Source organism: Diceros bicornis, chromosome 26 (assembly GCF_020826845.1).
Source record: "Diceros bicornis minor isolate mBicDic1 chromosome 26, mDicBic1.mat.cur, whole genome shotgun sequence".
NCBI classification, from domain to species: Eukaryota; Metazoa; Chordata; class Mammalia; order Perissodactyla; family Rhinocerotidae; genus Diceros; species Diceros bicornis.
The window spans coordinates 36,742,036-36,768,710 of NC_080765.1; the positions used below are offsets into that span (position 1 = coordinate 36,742,036).

The 26,675-nt window shown below is 42.4% G+C and overlaps 1 long non-coding RNA gene across 1 annotated transcript; it reads right to left on the bottom strand.

The window, feature by feature from the left end:
- Window positions 1-240: 240 nt before the first annotated feature.
- LOC131422970 (uncharacterized) lies at window positions 241-18,639 on the bottom strand. The gene is made up of 2 exons (XR_009224162.1): window positions 18,509-18,639; window positions 241-382 (listed from the first exon to the last, which is right to left on the bottom strand). It is a non-coding gene; the product is annotated as an uncharacterized LOC131422970 (long non-coding RNA).
- Between the last annotated feature and the right edge of the window lie 8,036 nt (window positions 18,640-26,675).

Below are 26,675 nucleotides of genomic sequence, written 5' to 3' on the forward strand. Positions count from 1 at the left end.
TCTTTGATGCTCTGTTTGTTACACTGAGAAGCGCAGACAACAGTTCAGCCCTTCTTTATCCTCTCCTGGTTTTTTGATGTAATACCAACTGACACATATCAGATATCCTGTGTAAGGAATATCCTAGAAATTACAATGACCTTTTGCTCCTCTGTGGCTGTATTCTCTAAGGCTGCGTGTTATTCAGGGTAGGCTAGGCTTTCTTGTAATAGAAAAAAAAAAGCCTTAAATTCCAATGGATTGACACATAAAAGCTGATTTATTGTTCATTCAAAATCCGCTGCAGGTCAGTCAGCTCACTGGGGTAGTCCCTTCCAAGATCATTCGGGGATCCAATCTGCTTTCTTCTTGTGGCCATCACTAGGTGCATTCAGGGCTGCCACTGCAAGGGAAGAGAAAGATGGAGCATTGGGCAGAAACTGTTACTACCTTAGCTTGCAGGTAACACACACCACTCTACTCTTGGTCTATTGACCAGGATTAGTCACTTAAAGGGGGCTGGAGAACAAGATATAGATGAGCACTAATAATTTCAAACAAAGCAGTGTTCCTACATTAAATACATAGAATACAAGTATTTTGGATGTTAATAACTTAGAATTCTAAAGTTTTTAAAGATTATATGGTATAGCGGTGCTTGTGATGACCATGTACCTCCCTTTAGCCCTCTGATTTCAGCACTGTTGTAGTGGACAGTTCTCTGCCCCATTGTCAGTGTCCCATATTAAGAGTCATGAAGTCTCTCCATTCTGCTTTTCCCAAAGCTGGAGATGGCTTAGCAACTGATCAACTCAGAAGTACACGAAGGTTAAAGTCCCTTAGGGTAACTTCTAAATAATGAGGGATATGAGTCAGTGGATAAATGCCTAAGCTTTTTTATCCTCCAGCAGGACAATTCTGTGATGCATTCTACAAGAATCTTTAGGGGGTCCTCAGCAAGACTAAACCCCAATTGTCTAGAGCAGTAATGACTTCATTAATACACTCTTGACTGGTTTTCTTCTCTGTCCTGCCTCTTTTTTCCCACTCCCTCACTTCTGTTTTCTGAAATCTCTCAATAAACTAACTATACTCTAGTCCTTATCCTAGTGTCATCTTTTGGGGGAAACACAAATATGGTAAACACAAATATATGGTAAAATAAATTTGAAAAATATTGGGTTAGCTGTAGTTAAACATGTTTTCTGTGTTACAGGAGTTTCAGAGCTTGAACATGCTAATGTTAATTATGACTCTTCAAGAGGAGAATATAGAAATTTGAGCTTCCCAAACCCAGATTGTAAACTTTTATCTCCAAGGCAACTTGCAGAATTAGCACTCCATAAAACACATGTTAAGGATGCTTGATCTAAAGTTTTTACAACTTTTATTATTTTTGAATAAAGAAAAATATTAAAAATTTTAAAAGGTGTAGAAGAATAGATAGGGGAAAGAAAAAGATTTTAAAATGTATAAAAATATGAATATCTCATTTTGTAACACCAATAAGAAAAGAAATATTGGTTACAACGTTGGTACCTGGCCTCAAGAAGGAAATGTCCAGTGGCAGGTCCCAAGAAGCGGCATTAAATGGCCAGATATTCCTTGGAAAACTTCCTGCAACTTCTGCTGGAGGATGGAACCATGTGCTCTTTAGTTGAAAAGAGCAAACTCTTCTCTCCTCCCCCACCCCCCTTAATTACTGTGCTGGATGGTGAAATTAAACTCAGCAGGTAGGCAGCTCCTATACAGATTTCTGGAGCTATCTCATGCTCTGGTTAATTGTGTCAGCCTGTGGAGGCTGATTAGCATAATTAATCTTACCCTGTGATTACCCTGAGGAGGAAGAAGTTCTGAATGCACAGGTGGGATGTGCTGAAAGAGCCACTGTGCCTATCTCTAAGTGACAAAGAAGCATGGGCTGGAAAAGGTATGAGAACCAGAGCTAAAGTCATTTGGGTGAGCATGGAACTGGTCTTCATGGGATAGGAGAAAAGAGGAGAGGAGAGGCAGTTTGCACAGGTTGAGACCCATGGGCCAGGATGTGTCCACATATCTTTATATTTTTGCAGAGTTTCAGATGTACTCTCTGCTAGGAGCTCTCTGAGGACCAGGTCTTTGTCTTCTACATTTCCTAGCGTTCTCTCATCATTTGGTGCGGGGATGGACCTTCTATAAGTTTTGGGTCAAGTAAGATATTTAGGATAAGATGGGAAAAGCAAATAAAAAAGAATAGGATGGAATTTGAGGAAGAAAAGAAAGTATTATATTGGAAAAATGGAGGAAGATAGCAGGTTGGGTAGATGGATGGGTAAGCAGATGGAAAGATAGACTGATGTGTGGCACTGACCATGTGCCGGGCTCTGTGCTATAAAGCAGCTCCAAATCTGCTTTATATATAGGATCTTGTTTAATCATCACAACTCACTACACCCATTGGCTCTCAACTTAAAGATGCATGAGAATCACCAATAATGCTTGTTAAAATGCATATTGGTCAGTTGCACCTAACAAGATTTTAGTTCTATAATCTTCAAATAGGAGCTAGGAATCTGCACTGTTAATAAGTAGTCCAGGTGGTTCCCATGCAGTTGGTCCTAGGACCTCACTTTGAGAAATGCTCTTTACTGAATGAATGAATGAATGAACATAACCTTCGAGGCAGTTATTCTACTAATCACTTTAGAAAAGTAAAGAGTGAGGAGCAGAGCAAGTGAGTAGCTTGTTCAAGCTCTCACAGGTAAGAATTGAGGGTATATATGTCCCATATTTGCCCTCCCTACTGTAGGAGACATTTAGGGGAAGTTATAAAAGAGATCCTCCATGCTCTTCAGCCCATTTTATTAGTGTGGAAAAGGAGGCAGAGGCCAAGGAGGATGTACCCAATTTGAATAATTCCTTCCTTCATTCATTCAACCAACATTTTAAGCATGTACCCTGTGCCAGACATTGAGATTGTGATAATGAACAAAAAAAGACATGATTCCAGCCTTTTTGGAGTTTATGGTCTAGAACAGATAGACACGAATGAGAATAATCTCACAAATACAACCTTCTAAACTGCTCCAAATATTTTTTTACAAATACAATGTTTATGGTGTTACAAGAAGATGTAATAAGGGGCCCTGACCAGGCCTTGAGAGTCAAGGAAGGATTCCTATTTGAGTTGGTGTCTTCAGTATGAGTATGAGTTAACCAACTGAACAGAGTAGGAGGGAGAGCACTCCAGGCAGTGGAAAAAGCAGTTACAAAACTCTGGGAGGAGAGGGAGCAGAGGGCTTGAAAATCTGAGAGGATGCGAATTAGGCTGGAGTATCTTTAGAGCTACATTTCTCGGGAACCAGAGTATGGTCTGGGTAATCAGACAAGGCACATCTCTAGCTAAGAAGGATGGAGACACACTATGGTTTGGGGGTGGGGAAAGGCAAAACTATCTTAAGGCAGGTCTATATGTCAGAGAAACTAAATCGGAAGGAGAATCTGACAGGTCAGAAGCTGGTCTGGAACGTAAGGAGGGTCTAGGAGAAGAAGTTTGGGACTAAGCTTGTGAATGAAGTGAGGGTGTTAGGGATCTGTTTATTTGATGCCAGTTGCAAAATCCAGGGGCTTAAAGGAGCCCTGTGGGATTAAACAAGGCTTTTGAGGGGCACATCATAAAGGAGGACAGAAAGACAAATTCCCGCCAGTCCCATTGTCCATTATAATGCAAACATCTGCTTTTCTCCCCCACCTCAGAGCCTGACAGCCATTTTGGCTAGTTAATCAATACACGAATACTGAACATCCACAATGTGTCAAGCGATATGCTGGGCAGTGGTTATACCGCAGTGAACAGAAGAACTAGCTCAGTTCCCGCCTCCATGAAGTTTACAGAGAAATGGGAGAGACTCTCATTAAGTAAATAATTACAGATGTGATCAGTGTGATGAATAAATAGGACAAGATAATGAGAATTTCACCAGGAACCTCACCTAGCCTGAGAAGTCAGTGGTTGGGAGAAGAAGGGGGTGCTTTGAGGACATGACGTTTAAACTAAGACCTAAAGAATGAGGGATGATTAGGTGGGTGAAAAGTGGCTGGTGGGGTGGGGTAGGATGAGTGCATGTAGGGAATGCACAACTGCATAGCCCCTGTGATGGTAGGTACTGCAAACAACACAAGCAACTGACAGAGGGTGTGTGTGGCTCCAGAGAAAAGGTCCGTTGAGAGAATAAACCAAACAGGTCATGAAGGTTTGGACCATGAGGGGGCTTGCAGCCATGGCTCACTGAGTGACTTTCTTCCAAGAGAAATGGGTGAATATTGACAGATTCACACCAGAAAATGGCAAGAGCTGGTATTTTTATTCTCTAGCGTGCTACATCTCAGCAGAGCATAGGAAAGGCATTCCTGTTCCAACCAGAGGCTGTGCCTCACCTCAAGGGAATGGAAAGTATCCAACAGCTATAAGAAGGAAGAAAATGCACAAGCGTCTGGACTCTCATGCGGCTGTGTGACTCTGAGCAACTCACATCCCCTTCGTCTTTTCCTACAGCCACCAAGCCACTGGGCCCTGTATCAGTATTTGTTGACTCATTGGAGATAAATATACTTGCTTTCCAGCCACAACCTTTCTCTAGAGTGGAGCTATTTTTTCCCCTTTAAAAGGCCTCTTGAAATACTAGAACATCATTTAAAAATGAAATCTTGCTGTAGATTGATATGTTCCAGTATTCCACGAGAAGGGGAATAAAACCACATCCTTTTAAAACCTGAGGGAAGAACAGGGAGAATAAAACTCTCTCAGTCTAACGGTAGGACTGAGGTGGGTTTTGTTGTGATATTAGTTGCTGTTACATTTCTCAGTTCTTTTGAAGGGAAATAAACTACTCTCAAGATTAGCGATGTGTATAAGCGGAGAATTTCTGGAGCATTCACACGTGCAATGTGTGTTGCAAGTCTTCCTTTCTGAATCGTTTTTGCTTTTCAGTTGAGGGATTCTTCTAGTGGAGACAAAAGAACCGAGTATTAGGCGAATAGGGAAGAAAGCAGGAAACACAGCTGGTGACCCATGATTCCACGTGGGAGTAGAAGAAGTGAAATGAGACAAGCTTCACATTGTGCTGCCCCCTTGGCTCCATCCAGCAGTGCAATCACTGGAATCTATCAGTAGAGAACCATTCTCCAAATAAAGGGGCGGGACACTTGTTCAGTTTAAAGGTCAAATAGCAAATCATTTTGGCTTTTGAGGCCATGCAGTTTCTGTGGTTGTAGAGTGAAAGCAGCCATAGGTAATACATGAATGGGTTCGCCTGTGTTTCAATAACACCACTTATAAATACAGGTGGTGGGCCATGTTTGCCCCGTGACCTGTAGTTTGCTGATTCCTACTCTAAATCACCTCAGTGGCGTCACCTTCTTTCTCAAGAGGCAGAGAGAAAGCAGAAAGGACTGGGGGAGGTCAGCCATATGTGGGCTTGAACCTGGCTCTATCTTTAAAGGCTTCTGATCTTGAGATAAATGACTCCAGCTTCTTCAGTCTCTGTGGTGGGCATTTGTTGTAGTTGCTGCCTAGCCTCCCCTCCTCCTTCTTGAGATAACAAGATCACAGGTTTTTATGGGCTGGGGATCTACCTCTCCACCACTGTCAACCCAAGTGGTTCTGGTGAAGAGGACTCCATTCCTGGATCCAGAGGTGAATCATGTGACCTGGGACATAGCTACCAGGTCACCCCATCCTCCTGGCATCAGCGATTGGTTCAAGATGGACACATGACCATCAGGCCAATCAGAGTTAAGGGGATATATTCTAACACCTTTGCTTGAGTTTGGAGGGCAGCATGCTGAAATAACCAAACCTAGATAACCTGGAAGCAATTACTCAGGATCTGCAAATGCAGCCAACACAGAGGACAGCAGAGCCAACAGAGAGAGACTGAGTCCTGATGTCACCATTTGAGTCCTGGATCCAATTGGACTTGAAGCCAAATCTATGGGTGGATTTTTCAGTTTCATGAGCAAATAAATTAATTTCTTTTGCTTAAGCTAATTTGAATTGGATTTTTAGTCCCTCGTCTCCAAAAATATTCTAATCCATAATCTCCTAATCCACCTCAATTTCCTCATCTGTAAAATGGTAAGAGAGATACCTAGACAATACAGTGTGTTCTGATGAGGAAATACATGCGAAGCTGTACATAAAGCATGTATCACAGAGCGCTAAAGGTAATTTGGTGCCTGCAGTGACTGCTGTGGTTTCCCATGAAATCTCTTTCTTAGGACCAAGGCATTTATTCCCCAAGCTGTCAAGAGTTTTAGCTTCTGGGGACTCATAGCTTAGTCTCTGCCCTGGACTTGCCATTGTTTATACCTCCGCCAGGGGTAGCCCACATCCAATAAATGGTCAGCAGGGGCGTGCAAATGCCCAGTCCCTGTGTGTCAATTTGGGACAATCCTGAGGGGGCATCCTAGCTCCACAGCTCCCCATAGTACCACCAGAGGCCTCTGTTGTTCTGCTCAATCCTTGTCTCTTACTCTCTCACGGATGCTGTTCCTAAGGTCACCCCCTCAATCAACCTGGCCAAAGATGGTGGCTTTTTACTTTCATGCCCCACACCCCACTAGAGATCCCGTCCTTGCTGGACAAAATCTTGTGCCCTGGACTTTTCCTTTGGCCTCCAGATCTACCAGAAATGACCTGCACCATGTACATCACCATTTGAAAGATGATTCCTGGGGTTATTCTGTGCTTTAGAGCAGTGGTCCTCAACCAGGGGCAATTAGGCCCCCCCGAAGACATTGGGCAATGTCTGGAAACATTTTTGGTTGTCACAGCTCAGGGGAGGGGATGCCACTGGCATCTAGTGGGTGAAAGCCAGAGATGCTGCTGAATATCCTACAGTGCACAGGACAGCCCCCCCACAGCAGATAATTAGTTCTCTGTCCCCAAATGTTAATAGTGCTGAGGCATAGAAACGCTGCTATAAAGTTAATAGCTAACAGCAGCATTCTCTTTGATAAAAGGTTATGTTTTAGAATGCGGCTTCCATTATCCTTTATAAAAAAATCTTTGATCACCTGGATCCATAAATATCAACGTTAGAAGGAGACTACCCACATATCTGAGAGTTTATGAAAGTCTTTATCTAGATGTAGGACTTCATAAATTTTTTAGGTCCTTATTTTTCTCAACTGTAAAATGGAGATAGGAATAGAACCTACCTAGGACTTTTGTGAGGACTGAAGGATATTTTATGCATGAATCCCTTAGCAGAGTGCCCAGTACCTAGTAGGTGCTCAATTTCAACCACCTTATTATTATTATTATTATTCTTGTTAGTCACTGTGAAAATTTTCCAGTTGCTCTACTAAGGGGATGTGGATCGGCGGTTTGGGGAATAAAGGAGGCAATTTCAGCTTGGACCAAAACAAAATATAGATGAAGTCCCAAGAAGGAGGCTTTAGCCTGAGACAAGGAAGTCTGGTTCAGACTCCAGTTACAGAGTCGAACTGTATATCTAAAGCCTCTGAGCACTTAGACCAAGATGGAGAGACCCGAGGGGGGAAAATACAGCCTGCCCTGGTTTTGCGGGGTTGTGAGTTTTGGGCTAATCTTGGACGAAGCTTGGCAACCATCCATGAAGAAGCCATGGTGAGAAGGATGAAATCTTCCAAGTGCAATTCTAAAACTTTGCAGTCCTCTACTAGGTCAGGGAAGGCTTTGGTAAATTCTTCCTGCAAATGGGGTGATTATTATTTACAGCTCCCCTTTATTAAACCCTCACTAAATGCCAGGCAGTACACTAGCTGGAAAGCTTCTGCTATTCCTCACAATCACTCTCTAAAGGAAGTTAACAGAGTTAATAGAATTATGCCCATTTTACAGACAAGGTAACGGAGGCATGGAAAGTTTAAATGAGGAAACTGCTATGTAATTCTCACAACACACGTATAGTGGAGTGAGCAGAAAGGAGTATGTACTTTGAGTCTGGGAGAACTTAGACTTTTCTTTCTATTAATTAGCGTTCCTTTAGGGCATAAGGTAACTAGGAAAATAAAAATAAAAAAAGAACAACCCTGTCAACTAAATAGTGAAGTAATTAGATGAAAGTCAATATTAACAAGCTTCTGTGATTCCAGGGACCCTAAGGCAAGGATTCAGAAGCCTCTGCTACTTAGCAATTTTGTAGACTTGTGGCCTGTGGGGAAGGGATGTGACATAGGAATCGATTCTTGGCCAGCTGATTAGTTGCTCAATATTTCCTGAGCAGCCAACAGTCCTGTCCCAGCCAGAACCATGAGGATGCTGCAAACAGTAACAGGTTAAATACAGAATCTGCTGAGAAAGCTCTTTTTTAAGGAAATAGAGCCCCCTGCCCTATACATATACACAATTTGCAAAGAGCGTTTTCTCTACTTCTCGACCTTGGCTAACCAAAGCACCAAGCCAAGTAGAGGATCATCACTCTCAGCATAGTTGACATTAAATTCCCTCATTTCTGCAACTGGAGAGGGTAATGGAGCTCAAGGGCAGGTCTTCAGAGAGTAAGCCAAGCTGTCCAACCAGAACGGGCCCAGGAATCTCCCTAGACTCTTCTCTCTATTTCAAGACATTTAAGCAGTCTATCTCCAAGTACTATTGGTTCTACCTCTACTTTCCTTCTACTGCCCACCTAGTCCTCTCCCTCCCCTTACCAAAAGAGTTAGTTCCCATCCTCAATTTCCTAGAAATGTTGCAACATCTTCCTAACTGGTCACCCAACTCTGTGCTCATTCTTCCTGATCCATCTACCCTTTACAAGAAAGCCGCGGTGAACAATCTGCAGTTTTGATTATACCATCGTCCTGTTTAGATGGTCCCAATACAATAGGGTAAAATGAAGCTCCTTAACATGACATAATATGCTCTGAAATCTAGGCCTTACCTATCTTTCCAGCCTCATGTCTCACCCCCTCTTCCTCCAGGCCCCCATTATATTGAGTGATTTTCAGTTCCTCAAATTTCTTTACATTTATACATGCTGTTTCTTCTGTCTGAATTACCTTTTCCTTCCTTCTCCAAGCTGAATAAGATTAAACAAGGTTTAGTTTTACTCATTTTTTAAAGACTCAAATTAAGGGTTAAAAATCCCCTGGATCGAGTCAGGCACTAATCCCTCTGCATTTCTGTGGCCTCCTCTTCTTACCTCTTGTGGTGATTTAATCCTATGTCCACAAATTCTTTGACACGCTTCCCTTTGAAATGAAGAACCTAATTCCCCATCCCTTAAATGTGGACCAAATATAGTGACTTGCTTCTAACAAATACCATGTGGCAGCATTGATGGAGTATGACTTCTGAGGCTAGATCATAATAGATATCTCTGCCCCCTCCTTGCCCCTTCTTGGACCACTCACTCTGGAGGAGGCTGGCTACCATGTTGTGAGGACACTCAAGAGCCTGTGGAGAGGCCCATATGGAAAGTAATTGAGGACTCCAGGCAACCACAGCAACATGTGGGTGTGCCATCTTAGAAGTGGATCTTCCAATGCCAGTCAAACCTTCAGAAGACTGCAGGCCAAGCAGGTATCTTGACTACACCCTCATAAGAGATCCTGAGCTAAGCTATGCCTGAATTCCTGACCCACAGAAATTGTAGAATAATACATTGTGATCTTAAGTCTCTAAATTTTGGGGTCATTTGTCATGCAGCAATAGATAACTAATACATCTCTAGAGCCCAACTGCCTGGTTCAAATCCTGGCTCTGCCTCCAGCTAGCTCTGTGACTTTCAGCAAGTTACTTCATTTCTCTGTGCCTCAGTTTCCTCATATGTTAAATGAAGGGAATGGTGTTAACTGTTTCCTAGAGTTATTATGAGAATTGAGATAACACATATAAACTACTTAGCTCAATTCCCTGCACAAAGTGCTTAATAAATGCTTGATATTATCATAGCACCATTACATTCTACTGTAATTGTGGTTGAGATGTCTCTTCCACTAGAGTGCGGGGTACTCGAGGGCGATGTCTAAATCTCATTCTTTTTTGTCACCTTCTACCTAACACATGGATCTGCACCCTATGTGAATGGTAATAATCAAACGAATGCCTTTCAAATTTCTTTTGGAATCAGGAACCAGTATAGCATTGCAGCTAGGAATTTGGAATCTCAATAGGTTCCAGTCAGGGCTCTACTTAAAGCTACCTCTTGTAGCTGTGTGACGTTAGGCAAGTTATTTAACTTTGCCAAGGTTCTTGTTGCTCATCTGTAAAATGAGGATTATATTAAGATTAATCTCAGCATTTGTTTGGATTATCAATTGCTGCATGGAAAACTATGTCAATACAGAGGTATATTAGTCAGGGTTCTCCAGAGAAACAGAACAAATAGGAGATATAGATAGATGTAGATATAGATATATAGAAAGAGGTTTATTATGAGGGATTGGCTTATGTAATTATGGACACTGAGAAGTCCCACAATCTACTGTCTGCCAGCCAGGGGCCCAGGAGAGCCAGTGGTGTAATTCATTCTGAGTTTGAATGCCCAAGCGCCAATGTCCAATGGCAGCAGAAGATGGATGGCCCAGCTCAAGGAGAGAGAACAAATTCACGCTTTCTTTGCCTTTTTGTTTTATTTGGGTCTCAATGGATTGGATGATGCCCACTCCCATTGGTGAGAGCAATCTTCTTTACTCAGTCTACCAATTCAAATGCTAATCTCTTCTGACAACCCTTACACAGACACACCCAGAAATAATGTTTTACCAGCTATCTGGAAATCCCTTAGCCTAGTCATGTTGACACATAAAATTAACTATCACAAGAGGCTTAAAAGCCATTTTCTTGTGCATCTACAATCTAGTCAGAGATCAGTAGGGAAGGCTTCTCTATGGCTACTCCCCTTTGGGCCAAGGATCTCCTTCTAAGATGGGTCATCCTCATGGTTTCCAAGTTGATGCTGTCTGTTGGAAAAGTTCAACTGAGATGAAAGGCTGGGGACCTTGGTTTCTCCCCATGTAGACATCTTTAGGTGTCCTAGGTTTCCTCACTGCATGATGGCTGGGTTCAAAAGTGACTGTCTCAAGAGAGAAAGCCAGGCAGAGCTGTATCTCCCATTATGATGCAGCCATGGAAGTCACATAGCATTATTCACCATACTCTATTATCCTAGACAGTCACGCAAGCCACCCAGGTTCAAGGGAAGGGGACATAGACTTCACTTCTTGTTAGGAGTGGCAAAATTCTGTAGGGCATGTGGAACAGGAAAATCCAAACTATCATGGCATTATTGTGAGAATTAAATAAGATAATGAATATAAAGTGCTAAGCTTGGTATCTGGCACAGAGTATATATTTGATAAATATTTGTTAGGTGAATGATAGATGATAAATTCCACTTTTCCTAACGGACTAGACGATGTGCTATTTATCTCTATATCACCTGTGTCCAGCACATGGCAAGACACATAGTAGGTGTTCAATAAATGTTTGTTGGATAAATGAACACATCAATAGTCCTGGAACATAGTAGGTACTCAACAATTATTTGTTGAATGGGTAAATACTTTGTCAGCAATGTGAATTTACAGTTCTTTAGAGATTCACTAAACCTGGAGGGTCAACTCTCTTGGGTTCAGCCACCAGGAGAGTGCCTCAGCTAGTCTTTGAGGACATTAAGGACTGCCTAAGAGAGACAAGTGTGCCCAGGTTGAGAGAGCTGTCATAACTCCAGGCTTGGGTTTTCATTAACATTAATGCTACCTCAGCAAGGGCACGTCCTTCATTTGCCAAATATTTTTGGAAAAATCAAAGTTGCCCTGTTGCTCTTTTGTTTATTGGGTAAATGACATAGTGAGAAATGGGTTACTGCCTGAGAGAGCAAAAGACACAAATGGAAAGCTAAGGGTGGCCTAAAAGGAGCAATGAAGACGGGATGGATGTGTTCATGCCACATTGAGGAGCTGATTGGGAGAGAGTGATGGTTCTGGAAAGCAAGTCCAGTTTCTCTGAATGTGGAATGGGATTTACTTCAACTCTAATCACGGTCTGCATCATTATAAATCCAGACCAACTGCAGTCAACCTAAGATAACTCATACCAATGAGAAGATAGTTAATGCCCATAATATGGACCTCACTTACCTTGGGCCACATCATTGCTAGACCCATTAGTTCTCATGAGCTTCTCTTGTTCTCAGATACCTTCCTGATAAGCCCTGTTACATTCTTTTAAGTATCCAACAAGTCTATTGGAACCTATACCATATGACAGACACTGCACTTGTCCCCAAAATAGAAATTACTGGAAATTCATGGGCTTTGGAGGAAACAGTTATTCTTGCATGCCAGCCCTGATCCTGGCATTTACCAACTGTCTGACACTGGACAACTCACATAACTTTTAAAATTGAGCTTTCTCATCTGTAAAATGGGACTAATATGATGGATCTTGGGGACTTGTACAGATTAGAGAAGTGAGCATAAAGTTTTCAGCATACAGTAAGCAATCAATAAATGCTAAGTCTTCATATTATTATTATTGTGACCCTAATGGTACCATTCTTCGCCTCAAGGCACTCACAGAGGTGACACATTTTGAGGTTGTTTATGTGCGTTCTGTTTATGTAACAATAGACACCATCTCCAAGAGGGCAGGGTCTATACCTCTCCTTTGGCATCTTCCATGAATCCAGTGTTGCTGGGTATGCAGTAGACATTCAATTATTGCCCACTGAATATGCAAACATATATGTCTAGGGATCATATTAATAATCATATGGAGCTTGATACTGATGGTAAGGATATCTAAGGACACAAACTTGTTTCTTTCTCCATACTCATTATCTTAAGGTAGAGTAGCTTCCAATGGCGAGATATCAGCACCATGCCTTTCTTTTGCTTCTTTGCTTCTAAGTTAATTGTGTTAGAACACCTCCAGTAAGGTCTCCAGACATGATATGTAGAGAAAATCACAGCCTAATATTAGCAAACACCAGGCTGGAAAAGGTGAAGAAGAATGCACATTTCCCTCTCCTCTGAAATATAAACTTTTTCTATCTGATACATAAACTCCAATGATTTCAGATTTTGATGTATGGCCTGGGGCACCAAATAATCTGGTTATGGCTTATTTGGAAAAACAAAGGAGATAAGGCCCTCTGAAAAAAAGAGAATGAAAAATCAATAGGCTAGGACATCTCCAGGCAAAGGGTGAAGGTTCTACACTAATTTATCTTGTTTCCCTTGATAATACTCCCTTTATATCCTACTCCCCTTGTCATATGTCTGGCGACATGACCATGGTGGAAGGAGGGTGGAATTGAGTGAGGGAGAGTGAAGCTTTGTTTTGCGAAGTCTTTGTAAAATCCTCTCTCCCTGAGGCATGCCTAGACCAAGACTGCTTGACTCATAAGGCAAGGGCGTACGCTAAGAATATCTAAGATCCTTCCAGTCAAAGAGTCTCCATAATTTTTATATCCCATGACCCCAAAAGAACCACAATTGTTGGAAGGAGAGGGTGAGCCATAATAGAATAAGTGTCCTCAAGAGGTTTTTCTTATTATTCCCTGTGTTTCCTTCAGATATGCTTCTTCAACAGGCTGACTGTCAGGATGAGTACATCAAAGTTGGAATATGTCTTTATTATCCATTACTGTATCCTCCGTGCCCAGCACAGAATATAAAATATGATAGGTGCTCAGTAGGTTATTTCATCCATTCATGGAACAAATATTTATTGACCTTCTAATGGCATGACATTGTCCTTGACATAAATGAAGGAAAGAATGAAGGAAGGAAGGAAAGAAGGAAGGAAGGAAGGAAGGAAGAAAGGAAGGAAGGAAGGAAGGAAGGATGAAAGGAAGGAAGGGAGATGACAAGCGAGGAATTTTTCCTAAGGTCTTGCCTATAGGGGCCCTAGTCGTATTTCCTATTTCTCATATGGAACCATTACTTCATTAAATTTTCTTCTTGTTTCTCAGGTAAATTACTTGGACTTTCAGTTCCTGTTTAGGGGCTGTCCTAAGCATAAAGGGTGGCAATAGGAAGTTTTGGAAACTGTTTATTGGTAGCTGAGTAACCAATACAAAGAAACTCAGTTCAAGACGAATCAATATTATAGATGTTAAAATGTTCTGCGTTGAATAAAAAGGACAAGGGAGAACAAACAGCAGCTGGAAGGGTGAAAGGCCAGACAGAACTGGTATCTGTATAGAGAATCAGCCAAAGGGAGGTATTTAGAAGTATGTGCAGGGTCCTTCTTTTTATGTGATGACATGGGGCAGGTAGGTGGCTGCGAGAGTTAGATAACCATATAATTAGAAGGAACAAAGTCCCCACAAGGACGCTTTCATTTCTGACACCAATTGCAAGTTCAAGGGGTCCCCAAAGCCACTCTTAGTTTTGATAATCTGCTAGAAGGATTCATGGACCTCACTGAAAGCTGTTATATTCATGGTTACAGTTTATTGTGAGGAAAAGATACAGATTAAAACCAGTCAAGAGAGGACGTGCATGGGCAGAGTCTATGAAAAGTTTCAAATGTGGAGCTTCAATTGTCTTCTCTCCATGGAGCAAGGGACAGTGTGACTTTCCCAGGACTGATGTGTGACCAAATGCACAGAATATTGTCAACCAATGAAGCTCGCTTGAACTTCTAGGGTTTTTATTAGGGTTTGATCACATAATGCTCATGGGACAGATGTTCTGGAGTTAGAACTGATAATGCGGAGCTTGCCATTAGTCTTCAGTTCCCTCATAGGTGGAACTGATATTCTATGGCACAAAGCCTCCCTTATAAATCACACTTTTAGACCATCTGGTGGCCAGGGTCCCCAGGCAAAGGCACTTCTATTAAGACTGACATTTCAAAAGTCTAGGGATTATATCCAGTAGCCAAGGACAAAGGGTAGACCTCTCCTTGGGTAAGATTAATTCTTCACTGCACAGTGGTCTTAAAGAATAGACATTAGCATCCCGGAATTGCTCCAGTGAATCATTCATTCATTCACTTCTCTCTGCAAAATACTGTGCTGGGCTCTGTAGGGGACATGATTCTCACATTGACTCAGATGTGACCAATAATGGGAGACATGGAGCAGGTGGAAGATGGAAAAGTGACCTAGCTAGCTAGAGAGGGTAACACTAGAGAGGGAAACAGTAAACTTCAAGTGCACAGTCTAAGGGGAATGGTACTCTCAGTTCTTACTCCAGAAGAGTGAGAACGAGAAAGTCCAACCATGTGACCAGGGGGTGGTGACAAATCATTCACATCCATAGGAAACAGGAAAAGAGGAGTCACTGGCCAGATGTTTATCCCATTTTCTTTTCTTTTCTTTCCCCCCCCCCCCATTTTATTTTCTGCCTAGCACTTCTACATCTGAAATTATCTTCTTTACTTATTTTTTTTTTCTTTAGTATTTGTCTCTCAGTAGAATAAGAGAAGATGTTTGTTTGTCTTTCTCACCACTCTATTCCCAGTTCCTGAAAGAGTGCCTAGCACAAGGTAGGCACTCATTATTCATTTGTTAAATGAGTTTTATCCCAATCCCATGCCACAAGAAGGATCTCTGAACTTTCTACCTATGGGGCTTAGGTTTCCCCCGCTAAATCAAAGAGAAACTCACAACCACCAACAGGGTGTCTAGCTCCATATCAACACCCGTTCCTTCTTCCAGCAGGGGAGTGATGCACTGTATTAAGGGAAACAAGAGGCTACTGGAGGTGTGGTTCATTTGTCCATTTAGACCCGCTTGAAAGCTGAGGGGTAATTGTAGATGCAAACCTGCCACCTTTAACTGTAAAAACTCCATATTGAGTTTATAAAGAATCGGGCATTTAGCTTCATGTTTTTACATCAACACATGAAGGCATTTTGCAAGGGGTTGAATGAACATAATTATCAATTTCCACATGTGTATTACAATTCAGCTGGGGTCAGGCAAATGCTCCTGTTGACACAGGCTGTTGACAATGGCAATGAGCACTTCCACTCACTGCTCTCACCCGTGTGCAAATTTGTGTCACTTGCTTATGACGCCATTTTATTGATTTCCACATAAATCCCTGGTGAATGCAAAAGGCTGAAGCTGCACTTGAAATCAATCCAATTGGGGATGGGGGACAAAACGGAATTTGACTTTGCTTTCTGTAGAGGAAATTAGAAGTACATTTTGATGGTGAGGTGTATAAATTGGTACGGAATGACTTGGGGGCAATGCAGAGGTGGGCTTCTTTTAGTTACTGGGACATAAGAAATTCAGACAAAGGCTGGGGCCGGAGATGATACAAAATATTGAATAGCAGAAGAATCTTTTGTTTTGGAGAGGAAACGTGTACTAAATTATGTATATAAAATGAATTTGGATAAATTGTTGATAAAGGTATAATTATGTAGTTACATATATTTGGAAATATTCTGGTGTAGAAATTGAATGGACTAAAATAGCAGAGTTAGAACATTATTTGGGCAGTAAGGTAGAAAAGAGATAGCTGATTACATTTTTCTGGTAGCGATAATGAGGTGAGCCAAGATCACAGGTGGAATTCAACCAAGTGGAGTGGAGAGTGCTACTAGGGGTGAAAAAATAGGTTAAACTCCAAATCGCCTGGCTCTGACAACTCCTTTCCCTCAGGTTAATGCCTTTGTAATGAAGAAAGCCACATGTCTAGAAGTATAGAGTAATCAGGGGCAGGACAACGTGGGTCCAACAGCTCCAATTTGGAAGAAGGTCTAAAGTGGAGTATCAAAGACGCATTCTCCCTCCTTCTGTCCATTCCTACTGATCCACATCCAACGTCTAATGTCACTTAATGGACTACCAGGCACAGTGTGGCTTCTTTTCCTTGAGGCAGTGTCTACAAGGGCATCAGAGAAACTCTGCCTGCATTTGAATCCCAATTCCATCACTTACTACCTGTGTGACTTTGGGTTAAGTTACTTTCTGACTCTTTTGTCCTCTTCTGTAAAATAAGGATGATAACCCACATCTAGAGTTATTGTGAGAGTTCAATGAGTTTGTACAATGCCTGGCATGTAGCAAGCAGTCATCAAACATTTTGTATTATGATATGTAATAATTTTTTTTACGTGAGCCAACACCACAGCATGGCCACTGACAGATGAGTGATGTACATCTGCGCCTGGGAACCGAACCTAGGCTGCCGAAGCAGAGCATGCCGAACTGAACCACTAGGACACAGGGGCTGGCCCATGATATTTAACACTTTAAAGGGAGGACCCACGAATGTGAGTCTGGGTGGAAAGCGTCAGTGAAGGCAAAATCCCTTCCCAGTGCCTCTCATACTTTGCCAATCTCTTGGTCCTTTTTCCTCTTGCCTGAATCTTTGCCCTCCATTTTCTCCTTAGTTGTTTACATTGAAAAAGTTTCTCCTTCAATTCCAGAAACAAGCAAGCAAACAAACAAACACTTATAGGGAAAGAGGGTGTACAATGGTTTTGGAAACTTCAACTTTTATTAACCGTGCATGGGTGGTCAAACACGTCCTGTAGGGGGAGCCATTCCCCTTCCCTCTTGTCTTCTTAGAACCAGGCTCTAAAAGAGAAAGTTCTGCCCTCTCAAAAGGATGAAGTAGATATGGTTGCCATCTTGTTACCTCTCATTGGTACTCCTTGAAGGGGGAAGAGTTTCTTATCTGATTTATGAGATGAGAGGATTATAACATAAGTTGGACCAGCCTTCTCTATTGGAAAGAATTAATGTGCTAAAGGCACCTCTGTACTCTTGATGAGTGAGGTGAGCTATGGTCTTTCATGCAGCCAGTTGGACAACAACCAGTCAGACCTAAACCTTCCCCTACGTGGCCCTTATATAATTTAGCAATTGGCATAAAACAAAGTACCTTAAAGCGTAGGCTTAAAACAACAACCATTTCTGATTTTTTTACATGTCTATGGACTATCTGAGTAGTTTTGCTAGTTTGGGTGGGCTCATTCATGCATCTTCAGTCAGCTGGAGGATTAGCTAGGGGCTGGCTGGTCTATGACGGCCTTGCTCTGCTCCACGTGTCTCTCATCCTCCAACAGGCTAGCCCAGGCTTGCTCTTGAGATGGAGGCAAAAATCTGAGTGAGTAAAGATTTTATTTATTTATTTATTTTCCCCCCAAAGCCCAGTAGATAGTTGCATGTCATAGCTGCACATCCTTCTAGTTGCTGTATGTGGGACACGGCCCCAGCATGGCTGGAGAAGCAGTGCGTCGGTGCGTGCCCGGAATCTGAACTCGGGCTGCCAGCAGCGGAGCGCGCGCACTTAACTGCTAAGCCATGGGGCCGGCCCAATCTGAGTGAGTAAACCTAGTTGTACAAGAGGACAAGAACAGACCCCCACATATTTCAAGCCTCTGATTGCATGAAGCTTGCTATAATCTTATCTTACAAAACAAGTCACCCATCTGAGCCAGAAAACTACAGAATGACAGGCGAAGTGTGTGGACACAGGTAGACCAGTCATTGGGGCCATTAATGCAATCAATTACCCCAGTCCCAAAGTCTGCAATATGGGAGTTGGGATATACACAGGTTGCAAAGGTGAGAACAAACAGTCTTACCTGGGGAGGCTAGGACAGCTTTATAATGGAGGAGATTCTTGAGCCAACCTTTAGAAGAAGAGCATGTATTCTCTAAGAAGAAGGGAGTGAGCAATCCGGGAGGAGAGCACAGCTCACGCGGAAGCTCAGTGGCTGACACAGCTTGGTGCGTTGGAAGAAATGGCAGTAGCTCAGCTGACTAAGTACAGAGGTGCCTCCTGAAAGGTGAGGTTGAGCTAAATAGCTTAGGTTTTACCTTACTGGAAACCACCGGAGGTTTTTATACTGTTGAATGGTGTGATCTGCCTTTTTTTAGAAAGCTCACCCTGTCCAAGGGCTAGGGAGAGGAGGAAGAGCCTTACACTCACCTGATCTATAAGTCAGGACACTTTTGTTGTTAAATAACGCTCTTTCCTCCACCCACTCCACTTTGTTTAGTTCTATTGTTCCTGTCGGGAACACAGCTTAGTGATTTAATTCACAAACTTGGAAGCCAGCTCTTTTCATAGTCGTCAGACAATAACATACCCGGACTCTCGCCACTAGAAAAAAAAGGAAAAAAAGAACACCAGAAATAATGGCTGGAATAAGAAGTGAGGCCCCAGTTCGAGGCTCTTTCTTGCATTTTCATCCTGAAGCATCTATAATTAGACTGGGGAGAAATGATTCCTTTAATTCATGTTATTTCGTGCAAGATCGTTAGCAGTATTCAGTCCTATCTTTATTACTCCTGTGCACGCTACCTCTGTAACAGTTGAGAGCAACAATGGGGCTTTACTTATCTTCAGGAAGCCAGCCCATTCTTTTGATGAAGGAAAAATGGCCCCAGCCCCAGGTTGCCATAGACACTGGAGAAGGCTGTCACCAGAGCCACAGCACACCTATTTCCTGGTGACATGCAGAATTAGAGGTACTGGGGAGTCAAAGGGAAAACTAGCCTGATGAAACAAAGGGTCCCTTCAGCTCCTCCTGACACACTGTTTGCAGAAGCACCTCCCTCCCCCGTGCCCCTTCTCCCTCTCCCTGCCTCCCTGAAACCAGGTGAATGATTTGAATTCCAAGGATGGAGGCAGTAATCTCCACGCTTGGCTCAAATTCATGTACAAAGCAAAGACCTTCCTTAAACCAGGTGAGTGGCTTCCTGCGGTTTCAAACTTCTTGACGTGCCTATAAGCCCTGAGAGATTTGTCACCTGCCTATGTCTCCACACTCCTCAGTCACTCAGCTACTGCCATACTGTCTCCTTTGAGTTCATAAATATGAAAAGCATTTTCCCACCTAGGGCACCTCTGTCCTGTCCCCCTTCCGAAATTCTCTCTCTCTTTCTCTTTGTGTGGATGGCTCATTCTTGCTCCCCAGGTCTCAGTTGGAAGGTTACTTTCCACGGAGACCATGCCAGACCATTATATCTAGAATAGTTCCCCGACCTTGGTTATTCTCTATCATATCATCTGGTCCTTGCCTGGTAATTTTCACAATCTATAATTATCTTTTTTTTTACTGTTTGTTTACTTGTGGCTGGTCTCCCCCACTAGGGTGCAAGTCACATAAAGGCAGGTGCCTGATTGATGTACGTGCTTATCTCTGCCTGGTTTCTTCCCAAAGCAGACGCTGAGGCACGGATTCGAACGTTTTATTTGGGAGATGAAGGAAGTGCAGCTGGGAGGTGGGAGTGAGACAAGGAAGGGAAGGCAGCCAATGAAGGGCTGTGTTAACAAGTTACCATAGACTGATGGCTTATAACCAACTGGAATTTACTGCTCACAGTTCTGGAGTCTGGAGGTTTGAGATCAGGGTGCTAGCCTGGTCAGGTTCTGGTGAGAGCCCTCTTTCAGGTTGTAGATGGTTGACTTCTCCTTGTGTCCTTATATGGTGGAAGGGGAAGTGAGCTCCTGGGGTCTCTTTTATAAGGGCATTAATCCCATTCATGAAGCCTCCACCCTTATGATCTAATCACTTCCCAAATCTCCCAAATACCATCACATTGGAGATTAAGTTTTAACATACGAATTTTGGGGGACACAAACATTCAGTCCAGAGCAGGTGTGTTATCAAGTGAGTTACCATTGGGACGACTAGGGTATAATCCTCCTGGGGATCTCTAGGAGCCAGAGTAGAACACACACCTCAGAGTTGCCCCACCTGAGGAGCGACAGAGCTGGGGTAGTTACACACCAGCTCCCATCAGTCCTTGAGGGCTGTTCCCAGGGAGCAGGAAGTCTCCAGCACTGTCAGCCTGCCATGTCCATGGGCAGAGCAGGCCCTGGTGGCCAGAGAAAATCTTCAAGTGAAGAGTTGTGGATGCTAGTGCTGAGAGTTGGGTTGTGTGTACCACACTGATAAGGTGTAAGAGGAAATGGAGGGGACACTGATAGCATCTGTTACAGTGCTCTATAGTCATCTTTTGAATGAATGCATATTTGCTATGCCTTTTGCTGTGGCTACTATCTGACCCTCAAGAAATGTTCAACCTAACAGGGCAGACAACTAGCACACATCAAAGAAGAAAAAGCACACATTTGGGGCTCAGGCAGAGCTGGGTTCAAATCCAGCTGCATGACCTTAAACAAATTCCATGACCTCTCTGAGTCTCAGTTTCCTCACCTGTAAAATGAGGATAATAATTCCTACCTCACAGGATTATTGTAAAATCATAGAGATGGTGTAAACCAAGTTCATAAGTGTGTCTGGTGTATAATAGGTGACCAATAAATCTCATTCTCTTCACCATGAAATAGCAGCAAGTTCTACATGGCAGTGTGTGGTTAAGGGCTAGATTGGACAACAAAACTAGGAGACCCATGAAAGCCAGAGTGGTCATGAATGGCTTCTATCGGAGGTAGATATGTTTTGAAGAATGGGTGGGGTTAGCATGGATCAATGCAAGATGGGAGACCCTGGCTAAGAATAATATCCACCTCTATTTATCAGTGGCTCATCATGTCTTAGATGGGGTGGGAGGCACTTTGTGTATGTAATTCCTCATCTGCCTACAATATAACCCTGTGAGGTAGGTATTATTAACCCCCTGCCCTCAACCCTGAAGATGAAAAAACTAAAGGATAAGTTACTTATCCGAGGCCACTCAAGAAGTATGTAGCTGAATATGGACTCAAAGTAAGAATTGTCTTTGGAGAGATTTGTAGGCAACCATGTGGTTATTCCCAGAATGTGCCACAACATAAAGGTGGGGGTAGGACATGTGGGTGAGAGCAACTGAACAAGAGTGACAAAAGCCACGTGAAAATAAGGGGCTGGCCAAAAATACTACGGAAGAAAGTCAAGTGTAGGCTTTTTATGATTAAAAGGATGCAAGAGTCAACACGCTGTATTTTTTAAATTGAGGTGAAACTTACATACAATGGAGTACACACATATTGATGCTACAACCCAATGAATTTGCATCTCTGTATACACCCATGTAACCACCACCCAGATCAAGATACAGACTGTTCCAACACTCCAGAAGTTTCCCTCATGCGGCTTTCTAGTCAATAGCTCCTCCCTATCCCCAAGAAATCACTCTTCTAACTTTCATCACCAAAGATTAAATTTTTAAAGTAACATCTCTTTAGTGGTTAAAAGGAATACATGCTTGTTGTAGAAAGTTCCTATAATGACAAAAAGATAGAAAAGAATAAGTTAAATCACCCGTAATCCTACAGCCCGGAAGTAATCACCTTGAACATTTTGGTCTATTCCTTGCTGTTTTTATTGCACATTTTTTATTTTAACTTGAGACCATACCATATATTCAATTTTATATTCTGTTTTTTTAATTAATCTTTAGGACATAAGCATTCTCCCAGGTTAATTACAAATTCTTTGTAAACTTCATTTTACGTGGTTTCAAATATTCCATTGAGGAATTCAGCAAAAAGTACTGACCAATTTCCTAGATGTTGGCTATTTTAGTTTGTTTCCAATGTTTCGCAGTAATGAATGTCTTTTTCCAGAAAGCTGTCTGGGTTTCAGACTGTTTATTAGAATGGGAGTGGAAATACTGTGTTAAAATAATACATATTCTTCAAACCCTTGATACATCTTGTCAATCAGCTTTCCGGAACAGATCAATCTGCATTCCTCTCATCTGGGTACACAAAGGGCACCCATGTGCTTCACACTCACCAGCATTAAGCACCATTTTTTTTTTTTTTTAAACTTGAAGGACTATCTGGGAAAGCTCAGAAAAGCTCTCGAACTAAAAGCTCTCTCTAGTGTCCGCTCTGAAGAACAATACTGGTTTATTTTTTCTCTCTTATTCTGTTATGTTGAAATATTCTGAATAGGTGACCTCAGAAATCACTTTGGCTCAACATCTGGAACCATCAATGAACAATGAGTAGGGAGCACATACAGGGGACATTCGTGGGCTGCCTTGGAGCAGGGTCGCAGATGGCCTCCCGTTATATAACCTCCTTCAGAAGAGTACATTCTGTTTACCTCTTGCTTCATCACAGGCATGGAGAAGGAAGAAGTTGACAGACCCCGTCTGTGACTTGGGCAGCTTCAGAGGGTGCCTTTGTGAGGATGGGAGCAGTGTGAGAGCTGATAATTACAGTGTAGATCACAGCTGAGAGGCATAAGGATCAGGACCAACCTAACATTTAGGTCAGACTTGATAATGGCCTTTGAAGGCATGTTCCACTAGTTAAAATTACCCTCCCATCTCCAGGAAATCTGGCCTTTTGCACTGGAATAAAAGTCCAGGGTATGTGTGTGTGCTCTCTATAGGACACTTCCAAACTTGCTTCCAGGAAAACCACTCCAGTGAATATTCTTCTCCACTATGAGCAGGAAAACCCACTTCTCACAGACTTTCAAAAAGCCCAAAGGAGTAATTCCAATGATGGGGGTATCTGGGATCAAGAGGTTCATGTGATTGGATGGTCTCCATCTAAGCCACCTTGGAAGTACGATTTCCTTGTCTGAGGTTAGATACCCCTGGGCCTGTGCTTATTGAATATAGCTTTCCTCTCCAGGGTCTCCTCCAAGTGACTTTGGATCACAGGACAGCCACCATCACCCAATTACTTTTGCACCTCTATTCTCAAATCTCCCATGTTAAAATGATGGACACACAATGATTTTTGTTGTGAATATGTGTGTATGTATATGTGTCTTTTCCAGGATACATTGTTACATGCTGTAATGTTTATCTACAACAATAGTTAATGACATTTCTGTGACAGTCTTTCAATATCTAGGGGGGGAAAGAAAAAGAAAATATTTTTGCATGTAAACAGTATGCAACTGGTGAGTTTACACTCTCTGAGTCTCCTGAACCCTCACATTCTTGGTTCCTTTGTGTTTATTCTATGATTTGCTGTTTATAATGCATGTCCACCTAACCCCACCCAGAGAAAACGATTCCAATTTCCCTGGAGATTAGACTGGAACTAAAAAGGCAAACGCCTGGATGCTGGACAGCCCAGGAGGCCCAGATTTACCCATAGATGCAGCATCTGTACAGGTTGGCAGGTGCCCTTCCTTCCCCCACCCGCTCCATGTTGCTGGGTTAGCTGCCCCACCTTGTAGCCATGCCATGAGGCCAGGGACTGGGCAACAAGGCACCAACTTTTCTACCCGTCTCTGTCATTCCTCCCAGAGCTCCCCCACCTCCATGGGACACAGTGAACGTGTAGGGTGCAAGTCCCCAAACCACTTCTGGACTTAGGAACCCACCTATTGCTCCTGCGGGTTCTCATTAAATGTATCCAGAAACATCCCCTCTCCTCCAATCCAGATACTCTCTTAATGGATTTTTGAGAATAAAAATCTGAAAGGGGTGTGGTGGTGTCTTCAACTTTTGGCCGAAAACACTCAAGCCAAAGGCACACATATGCCAGGCTGCCTTCTTCAAACGGGGGTGGGGAGAAAACACAAAATATAACACAAAATATGGATGGATTCTATCCTTTCTGATTCCCCCACAGCCACACACACACACACACACACACACACACACACACACTTAATCTCAACTCTACTGTCTTGCCATACATATATGTTCTCTTGTTTAACTCCTATTTATCCTTCAAACCCCAGCTCAGAATCTCATTCTCTGGGACACCTTATTGTCCCACCCCACTGATTCAAAACAAATCGCCTCCCCCTTCTGCTGGCCTTGTTTTACTTGCCTCGCTGAACTCATGACACCAAATTATATTTTTGGTTTTTACAGACTATGAGTGACTTGTGGACAAAGACCAATTTGTTCCCCCATATTTGCCCTCCTAGGGTTTAATTCAGCGCCAAGCACACAGTAGGTGCTCAGTAAATGTTTTAAATTATATTAAATGTTACAGTAAAACTGATCCGTAGTTTGTAGAAATAACAATACTTACAATGACCACTTACCATATGCTAAGCATGATTCTAAGTGTCTCTTTTGCACCCACTAAATCCTTACTGGTCTGCGAGATAATATTATTATCCTTCATTTTACAGATGAGGAAATAAAGGCCCAGAGAGGTTCAGCAACTTGGCCGATGTCAGACAGCTGGTAGGTGGTGGAGTTAGGATTTGAGTCCAAGTCATCTGGTTTCAAGTAGAATCCATGAGTTTATCCTGCCACTCTTTTATATTGTCCCCTGAATAATCACATAGCCTTGTGAATTAAGACCAAAGGGTTCAATTATAGGAAAAGAGTAGTGAATTAAATGATTTCAAATTGACCTAAGAATAACTCTTTCCACTGTCGCTAATACTTATGCCAATATATGTTCATTCATTTCTTCCGTCCTTCACTCCTTCTACAAATATTTATTGACTGCCTACCGTGTTCCAGGGACTGTTTTAGAAACTGGCTTTCAGAAATAGCAGGAAAGGACATAGCCTTTATCTCCAAAAGCTTAGAATATAAATTCATTTCAATTCAACTCTCTTTCAACAACATCTTCTGAGAACCCCCTTTGTGTCAAGATTATGCTTGATAATAGAAATACAAAAATGAATCAGGAAGAAGCTGAGTTCCCTGAAGAACTCATAAGTGGTAGGGGAGACAGACACATTGGCAATAATTAAAATGGAAAAGGGGTGAAAAAAACCAGAAATCTGTGTGAGGGAGACTGAGCCCAATTCTAGGACTCTATGGAAGGCTTTCTGGAAGAGATACAGTTGCATTAGAACCTTGAGGGATCCACCAATGTCAACCAGGTGGAGACAGCTGGGACAGCCCCAGCAAAGGCACAGAGATGAGGAATAATTCTGCATATCTATCTACAAGCAGTTTGGTGCTGCTAGAACAAAGTGAGAAGCAACAACAGGAGATGAAGTTGGACCATAGGAACATGGATAACAGAACGTGCTGGAGAAATAAAGAAAATGTTTCCATATGACCTATGAGTACTTCCATTTCCTAGATCATATGTAACAGAAACGAAAAGGAAACAAAGTGGTCTTCCTGAAGGGGAGGGGAGGTGATCTTCCTTCTAAGATGGTCGTGTAAAACATAGATCTTGAAAGATAGCTATTAGATGGACAATTATTGCTTCTCCAGGCCAAGAATTACCTCTCAAAGAAGTAACTGGACTTCCAGGCTGGAATCCTTCTTGTATGGGAAGAAAACTGCCCTTAAACAAGATTGATGTTCATATTATTCCATAAGCAACAGAAAATAATGTCAAGGGGGAGAAAAATGAATAAAGACAGGCCTGAGAAGAATAATGAAGGGGCATTAGTGGGTGGTTTATGATGCACGGCATTTTGTTAATGTTAAGCTTTCCCAGGTGTGTCATATAGGTCACAGAACAAGGCAATGCATGGAAGTTTTATTTTCTTGTGTGAAACAACGAAACCCTATGAAGTAAATAAAAATATAAGGGCTTGGGTACATGAGGAGTTGATTATCAGGGCATAAAATTGATCAAAGGGATTATGTCCCACCATGTAGCAACAAAAATAACCACTACCACTTATATTTGTTTGCTGCTTTAAGATCATCGGGTGCTTTCACAATGCATTATTTCCTGGTCTTCTCTCAGCTCTGGGAAGCAGAAATTATGCCATCCCCATTTTACAGATAATGGACAATAAGATGGATGGGTCTTGCTCAAGATCTTTCAGCCCATAAGGAGCCAAATTGGAATTCAAACTCAAGTGCACTGACTCTAGAATTCATTTTGTCTGTATAACACCCTCCCCCAAACACCACCTCGTAGCAAACACTCTTTAAAGAAGGTTAGTT